Genomic DNA, 7,926 nt, shown 5'->3' with positions numbered 1-7,926 from the left:
AGCTTGTGCGTCCGGAGCCTGTGCTCCGCAAAGGGAGAGGCCACAACAGTGAGAGGCCCTCGTACCGCAAAAAAAAAAAAAAAAAAAGAAAAAAGAATGTCCTAGATGAGCCAATAAAAACTAACTTTATTAAATCATGACGCTTGAGTACATGTCTTTTATTTTTATTTTTATTTTTATTTTTATTTTTTTTCAGGCCATGCCACACAGCATGCGGGATCTTAGTTTTTCAACCAGGGAATGAACCTGTGCCCCTTGCAGTGGTAGCCCAGAGTCTTAACCACTGGACCACCAGGGAAGTCCCCGGAGTACATGTCTTTTAAATATCCTATGTAACAAAATAGGAGTTCCATGATTGTTTCAAGAAAAAGCAATTGTGCAATTGTTTGAGTTGCAAGCTAAGCTAGCCACTTTTTTTCATGAAACACCATTTTTACTTGAAAGAAAAGAATAATAGACAAATTATGATTATTTAGATTGGGTATTTGACAAACTTTCTCTTGAAAATGAATGAAGGAGACTGTCACTTCAAGAAAAGAAACTGACAGGATGTTACCAACAATAAAAATCAAGCTTTCAAGAGAAAATTCAAATTATGGAAAACTTGTATCCACCACTGTGAGCGTCACAGCTTCCCAATACTTGAAGGCTTTTCTGATGAGATCAGTGGTCTTAATATGATTTACTGACATTGTAAAATGAAGCATGTCAACATTTAGATCTATATAACTCAGTAAACCAATTATTTCCCAATGACCAATTCAAAGTAAAAGATCCATTTAAAGTGCAAGATGGGCCAATGGATTATAATGTCACAAAGTATGAAAAGTTTGTTGATAAGATTTCAGACTCCACATTCCAACTAACCTTTAAGAAACTAACACTCATCCAGTTTTGGTATAGTAACAAAGAAGAATATCCACAATTATCTGCAAAAGCTATTAAAATATCCCTCTCCTTCTCAATTACATATCTGTGTGCAGCCAGATTTTCTTCATATCCTTCAGCTAAAACAATGTACTTAAAGAGACTGAACACAGAAACAGTTATGAGAATCCAGTTCTCTTCTATTAAACCAGACATTAGCAAAAATGTAAAACAATGTCACTCCTCTCAACATTTTTGTTTTAGAAAATAGCTATTTTTCATTAAAAATGTCATTTATGATAAATGTAATGGATTTATTATTATATCAAATGAATTCATAAATTTGTAATTTTTAAAACTGCCTGTTTTAATTTCTAATATGGTAAACAAAAGTTCTTGAGGTCCTTAACAATTTTTTTGTTTAATAGTTTTTTTAAACAAATTTATTTAATTTATTTTTTTATTTTTGGCTGCGTTGGGTCTTCGCTGCTGCGTGTGGGCTTTCTCTAGTTGCGGTGAGCAGGGGCTACTCTTTGTTGCGGTGGGCAGGCTTCTCATTGCGGTGGCTTCTCTTGTTGCAGAACATGGGCTCTAGGCGTGCGGGCTCAGTAGTTGTGGCTCTCGGGCTCTAGAGCACAAGCTCAGTAGTTGTGGCGCACCTGCTTTGTTGCTCCGTGGCATGTGGCATCTTCCCGGACCAGGGCTCGAACCCGTGTCCCCTGCATTGGCAGGCGGATGCTTAACCACTGTGCCTCCAGGGAAGCTCCCTTAACAGTTTTTAAGAGCATAAAGTTGACTTCAAAATAAACCAGCTTTCTTTCAAGGTGGCCAATCTGACACCCAGTTTCTTCAGGAACAAAGCCAATTCTCAGGGATGACTTGCTCCTATAAATGAGTATCCTTGTACAGCACCATGTTTTTAGTACCCACTGAGTCTCTAATGTCTAAAAAATCTTTCTGTGCATATGTCTTCTCTCACCAACTAGGTTCCACTCACTTGGGCCATGGGGACAGCCAAGGACTACGTCTGAAACCATCTGTCACAGCACCTGGCCCACAAAAGTGCCTCAGATGGGAAAGACTAAGATGACAACACCAGTTTTTTGAGATTAACACTGAAAAAATCTGATAAAGCTATAGCCTCATCTTTGCCAGTGGGAACTAAGAAAGAAAACTTGTAGCTGGGGCTGGGAGCTCAAAGCTAAGGGGTGAACAGGACAACCGACCCTGGACATGGACAATAGGTGCCACTGTGGCTAACTGCTGCTCAAACAAACGACAAAGAGAATCGAGTCAACGCAGCAGCTCTCCCTGCTCAGGGGGAACTTCTCTCTCGTCTCCTCTCAGAGAACCTCAGAAGCCTCCCAAACCCTCCTTCTTCCGCCTTCACATTTCCTTCAGAGGAAAGAACTTGGTATGGGTTTCAGAACAGGAGGGGCCCCCGCCTCAGGCCTTCCTGCAAGATCCACAAACAACCCGACCCCTGCAGACTGACAGACACATGGGCTCAGCACCGTGTTTGGCAACAGGAAAACTCACGGGGTGTTAAAGGCAGAGAAAGGGAAGTGAAGCCCATAAACAGATAGTAGAACCACTGAGCTTCAGAGACTAAAACAAATCAGAGAGGAGCCCCACGTTTCCCCTGGCCCCCAGCAGGGACCTCACCATGGCCTGGCTTCCCAGATAATCGGGACAACGAACATCAAATTCCCTGGAGCTCCCCTTCTGAGAATTTACAAAACCTGCCAGGCATCCTGAGAGCAAACAGGGAAACAGCAATGCAAAGCACAGAGCACTGTTCTGACTCTCGTGAGGACCCGATATCCCAGCAGAGATGGAAGAAACAATTCCGTGTATCATGCCCAGCTCGCTCTCATACATGCCAGCAAACTACAGACCCATGAGACAGGGACAGAATCTGGTTTTTCACTATCATCATGTTCCAAGTGCCCAGTAATGTACCTGGCACATAGCAGGCACTCAAAAACGTTTGTTATATAAATGAAAGAAAAAGATGGACACTATCTTTGTGGCCTGGCACCCGAATAATATGGGTAGAGAGGAAAGTTTGTACATTTATTCATTCAACAAATACTTAGCATCTCCTCTGTGCCAGACACTGTCCTAGACACAACAGGAAACAAAATAAGTCCCTGCCCTTATGGAGTCTATGTTTCAGTGGGTGTAAAGGTTAAAATCTTAATACTCCTCAAAAAAAACCACATAAGCCATAGAATCAATAATTATTTAATAAGTGCCCACTATGTGCAAGTACCAGATGCAGTGACAGGCTCCTGGGATCTGGGACTCAGAGCTAGTGAAACCATTTCATCTGAGATGTGTCCATCAGTTGACAGAGGCCCCTGGGTAAGGAAAATGGGATTACCTCTTTGGTGCATCTGTCCTCATCTGTCGGTGAAAAGAAGCCACTGAGTGAGTACCACGTGCATACCCCAAAACACCACGCAACGCTGCAGGATAGAAAGAAAGCCAACATCTTTAGCTGAGGGGCACCAGGGGTCAGAAAAGCAGCTCTGATACATTGTAATTAAACATCAGGGCTCAGAGAGTGCTCCTAAGGCAAGCTGGCTCCTCCTCTGTCCCTCACCCCTGCCCCCCCCACCCAGATGTTGTGATTCTGAGCCTGAGTCAGCAAATATTTCCCAACCCTGGAAGTAGTCTGCTCACTTCCAAGTAAGCAGACACCGGCTTTGCTGATTCTATCAGCGTGGGGCAGGAGGAGCTGGCAAGGTGAAGAAGAAGCCAAAGCCCAACACCCCCCCACACAGGTGGCAGCTCCTAAATGCTGACGCCCTGAGTCATGCTTGATTCTTTGACCAAAGCCTGGTGGAGATGGCACTGGAGTCACACCCTAATCACCAGCCTCTGAGCTGTGAAGGCCAAGAACCATATGCCAAGGAAGAAGACCCACGTATCTGCAACCTGATACAAGGGGCCGTTTCCTCCCTGCCAGGCTCAAGCAAGTGCCTAGCCCTCCTGCCACCACAGAACTCAGCTGCAAGTAGCTCCTCCCTCTGGATCCAAAGGCACAAAGGAGGGCCTGTAGTTTAGCTTCCCAGTCCGCAGGTAACACCCTAGGAGGTGGGCCTCTGTATTTGGTGAAAGAATACAGCTGAAGCCTTTAGAAGCGACAGGGCCAGAACCTGCTGAGAGAAGCTGCACCATCCCAGGACATGCCAGGAGCCACAGGCCCTGAGGACAGCTTGCGCAACAGCCAGGACATCTGCATTCTATCCAAAGAAGAGGCCTACCAGCTTCCCAGGCCAGTGCCCAACAATGGCTGTCCTCTCACCAGGCCCTGGAGGATGGGGTCTGAGGGACCACAGGTGAGGCTGGAAGGCTGAGTGAGGGCAATTCTTCCTGAGTAGGTGGAGGCACACACCAAAGAAGGAGGAAAGCAAGGAGAAAGGCAGCCAAACAAACGAGCGGTTCATTAAACTAAGGAGTTAATGGGCTACACCATCTGTAGAATAATGTCAGGGGCCTGTCTGCCCACCCCTTTGAAAAAGAGAGGCAGGCTGACCCAAGCTCTGCAAAAGTCACCGAATGGGCACTTGGTAATTGATGATCATGACTACCCACGCTGAAGATGACGTGGTGGACAAACTGCAAGAAGCTATCTGGCCAGAGCTTCTGGTGCACAAGCTGCTCCCCAAGGACTGGGCCTGACGTCCTCTCAAGCCCTTCTCACCTGCTGCCTCAGTAGAGAGCAGTATCAATGCGTAAGCAGACAGAGGAGTAGCAAACGGCTCCAAACAGTCAGGTAAAGTCCTGGGGAGCCACAGGCTGGACTAAATTACCACCAAATACACAACCCCAACTTCATCAGAATGACCCATTAAAGCCCCAAAGGGATGTTTTCCATTGGAACAAGGAACCCCTTTTGGTCCAGTCTGCCCTACTCCCCCCACCGCCCAAGTGCTGCTTAGGAGAGGGCTCAGAGGGTTAGTGGAGAGGGCACTGGCTCAGCCATCCACGACCCTACTCCTTTCACAGAAAAGGGTCTGTGCACAAGAGGGTTCCAAAACTTTAAATTCTGGTCTGGCTGTTTCAGTTGGCTCTCCACCACAGTTCCTGAAGGCTGCCAATTCTGTGTCCAATTCTGGCTCAAAGACAGAGAGCACGATCCTCAAAAGAGGAGACCTAGAAACCCGGAGCCCAGTGAAATAACAGGCCTTCATTTCTGAACTGAGAGTGGGTCACGCTTTCAGAATCCTCCAAAATCAGATTGGGCAGAAACATAGGATATGTTATTTCCTGAAGATCTTTCTAGGGGACCAATGCCAAATAAAGGAGCTCGAATTGAACGCATCTGTAAAGAACTTTCAGCCTGGCAAGAAGGTTAAAGATCCGGAAGCACCGTGAAGGTGGTGGGTTCTCTAGCCACAGAGAGGATGATCTCTGTGACTGGAAGCAACTCAAGTTCCTAGGACACCATCTTCCTAATGCAGCTCCACAACCTGTCCAGGCAGATACTGACTGGCTACGCCTGGGCAAAGGGAACAGGACTTCAGTGTCAGCCTCTCTCTCTTAGAGCCACAGGAAATGAAGCTCCCAAGGAAAACAGAGGGAGAAGAACCTTCAAGAGAACCTGCTCAGTTATCGACATCAGAAGCCCCAGACACATTCAGAGATGCGAGAGGGAAAAATCAGCAGGTGGTTCGAGCCACCAATAACAAAAGGGACAGATACCTGCCAGCCCCAGGGCTATCAGGCTGGCAATCTATTTCAAAACTCAAACAGGAAAAAAAATGTTCTGGAGCCAGTACAGAGGAAAAGGTTGAGGACCACAGGCATTCTCTGGGGCACAGATTCTAGAGACTTCTCTTAGCTCTCTGGGATAGGGCATAGGGTAGAGGGTGGGAATCAGGGCAGAGATAGGCTGAGGTATCATGGTTTAAATGTGTACAGTACATCCAGAGTGTAAAGCCACAAAGCCCTGTTTCCTGGAAAGGGAAAAGAGTTGGATGAGGCCTCCAGCTACCCCTGGCATACACCCAATTCAGCGGCTGGTCTCTCCTCAAAGGTTCCTGGAAGCCAACAGACCCATAAAGGGGAAGTACTAAAGCTGAGATTGGAAGAATGGTCTACAAATTGGACATTATCCCTGATGCAACACCCCAGTAAATTCTCCCACACAAACATTACCTGCTATTTACCTCAGACATTCAGCGCCTTACTTCAATCAGGGGCTGAACACCCACACGCCCACTCCACGGGTATCTCAACTGCGGGTCATGGGAAAGCAAAGTAGTGTCTGCAGCTAATGCTTCTCCCAGAAGCAGAGGCAAGGAACTGGGAAGGAAGGGGAGGTGGATGACAGGAATGCAGAGGGCATGGCTGATTGGAAAGAAATCAGAGAATGGGGCAGAAACAGGGCTTCTGGGGGGAACCTGGGTAGGAGGGGCTTAGGTAGACAGGGATTGCAGGCACGGGCTGAAAAAGCCCAGTAACACCGCGAGGAAGATGATGGGGAGGGGTGATACTGAGAGGGGCCAGGCAACGGGAGAAGGAGAGGACAGGGATGGGTAAAGAGAGGGAAGACACAGGGCAAGGATGGGAGGACGAAGACAGGAGACAAGGATAACGAGGGGGACAGAGAAGATCTCCAAGGAGACCCTGGGTAGAGAGGGCAATGAATTTGGGGACACCAGAGAAGATATGAAAGAAGAGATCAGAGGCAAGGGTAGGTAGTGGAAGAGGACCTAGAGCCTGAGATCGGGCTCTCAGAACACAGAAGTGGGAGGAGACGGAGACACGAGGCCCAAAAGGGGGCACAGAGTCTGGGGGTTGGGGGGAGGCCCGTGGTTCGGGCTCAAATATTGATGGGCGTCCAAAGGCTGGGGGAGCAGGGGAAGCGGGGCGGGGTGCCAGGAGAGCAACGGACGACCGCGACCCGCCCGGGCCAAATCAACAGGAAGCGGCAGCCGCTCGGTCCGCCGACCCCTGCGACTCTCCCCACTCCACTCCCCGCCGGGCCTTCCGCCCCAGCCGCGATGCCCGCCTCAGCCCGGGCCCGCTGCTTCCCTCCGCTGCTTGCCTACCCGCTTCCCCGGACCCGGACTGACCTGTCGTGGCTGCCCTCCGCGCCACCGCCGCCGTCCCGCGGGCTCCGTAGAATCCTCCGGCTCCTGCCAAAACTTTTCCCATTAATCCCCAGATCCGCGGCGGCCGCGGCGGCCGCGGCGTCACACGCTGCGCGGCCTGCCCCGCCCCCACCAGAGTGACGTCACCGCGCAGCTCCTCCCCTCCCGTCTCTCTACGCCCCCTTCCGCCCCGGCCGCGGCCAATCACCGCGCCTTTTGGAGTCGCCCCTGATTCTGCCACTCCGCCCACCAGCACGCTGCCCCGGGCCCGCCTGCAGCGCCCTCTGGTGCGGGACGAGGGCGCAGCAGCTCAAGGAGGAGCTGAGGAGGATGCTCTAGGGCCAGTAAAGCAAGTCTGGCAAGTATCACAAAAGAGAATTTAAAGCTGGAAGGGAACTTAGAGATCATCTCGTACAGTCTCCTCAAACTTCCAGTGAAGAAACAGTCCCAGAAAAGGTGCGTGACTTGCAGTGAAAAGCAATGCTGAGGTTAGAACCTTGATATCCAAATTCCACTGGAGAAGACTGTGCTTCCTGTAATTTTCACAAAAGGGCTTTGCTCCCTCAAGAGGCTTCTGCAACTAGAAATTTATGGTTCTGGATTTCTTACCTATCTTCCTATTTATCTAATACACTTGCCCACCTAAATGGGGAGCACCCTCCTTACTGTTGTAGAAAATTCTGTTCTCGCTTCTTAACCCAGGTCTTTAGGACCTGGAGGGGACGTGTTATCCCAACCTTCAGATATACCATAAAAGGTACCCAGCAGCTGGGGGGCAGTATGGGAGAAGAAGATGGGTTTGCCATCTGGCAATGAACAAAACTTGACTCTATAGGTGTATGATCAATGGGTAACTTCCTCCTTTCCATTATCTTTTTTTTTTTTTTTTTTTTTTTTTTTTTTGCGGTACGCGGGCCCCCCACTGTTGGGGCCCTCCCCGTTGCGGAGCACG

At 48.9% G+C, this 7,926-nt stretch overlaps 1 long non-coding RNA gene across 6 annotated transcripts in view; it reads right to left on the bottom strand.

Annotated features, from left to right (window-relative positions):
* LOC114485260 (uncharacterized) overlaps positions 1-7,116 on the bottom strand; it is a 24,954-nt gene extending 17,838 nt beyond the window's left edge. For all 6 annotated transcript variants that reach the window (XR_003678753.2, XR_003678755.2, XR_003678750.2 and 3 more), the window contains exons 1-2: positions 6,957-7,116; positions 3,254-3,338 (exon numbers count right to left, since the gene is read on the bottom strand). This is a non-coding gene — a long non-coding RNA (uncharacterized lncRNA). The remainder of the gene's footprint in view (positions 1-3,253; positions 3,339-6,956) is intronic.
* Between the last annotated feature and the right edge of the window lie 810 nt (positions 7,117-7,926).

Source organism: Physeter macrocephalus, unplaced genomic scaffold (genome assembly GCF_002837175.3).
Source record: "Physeter macrocephalus isolate SW-GA unplaced genomic scaffold, ASM283717v5 random_902, whole genome shotgun sequence".
Lineage (NCBI taxonomy): Eukaryota > Metazoa > Chordata > Mammalia > Artiodactyla > Physeteridae > Physeter > Physeter macrocephalus.
Note: the sequence above shows the minus strand (reverse complement) of the source record. Positions and strands in the feature narration are given on the sequence as shown.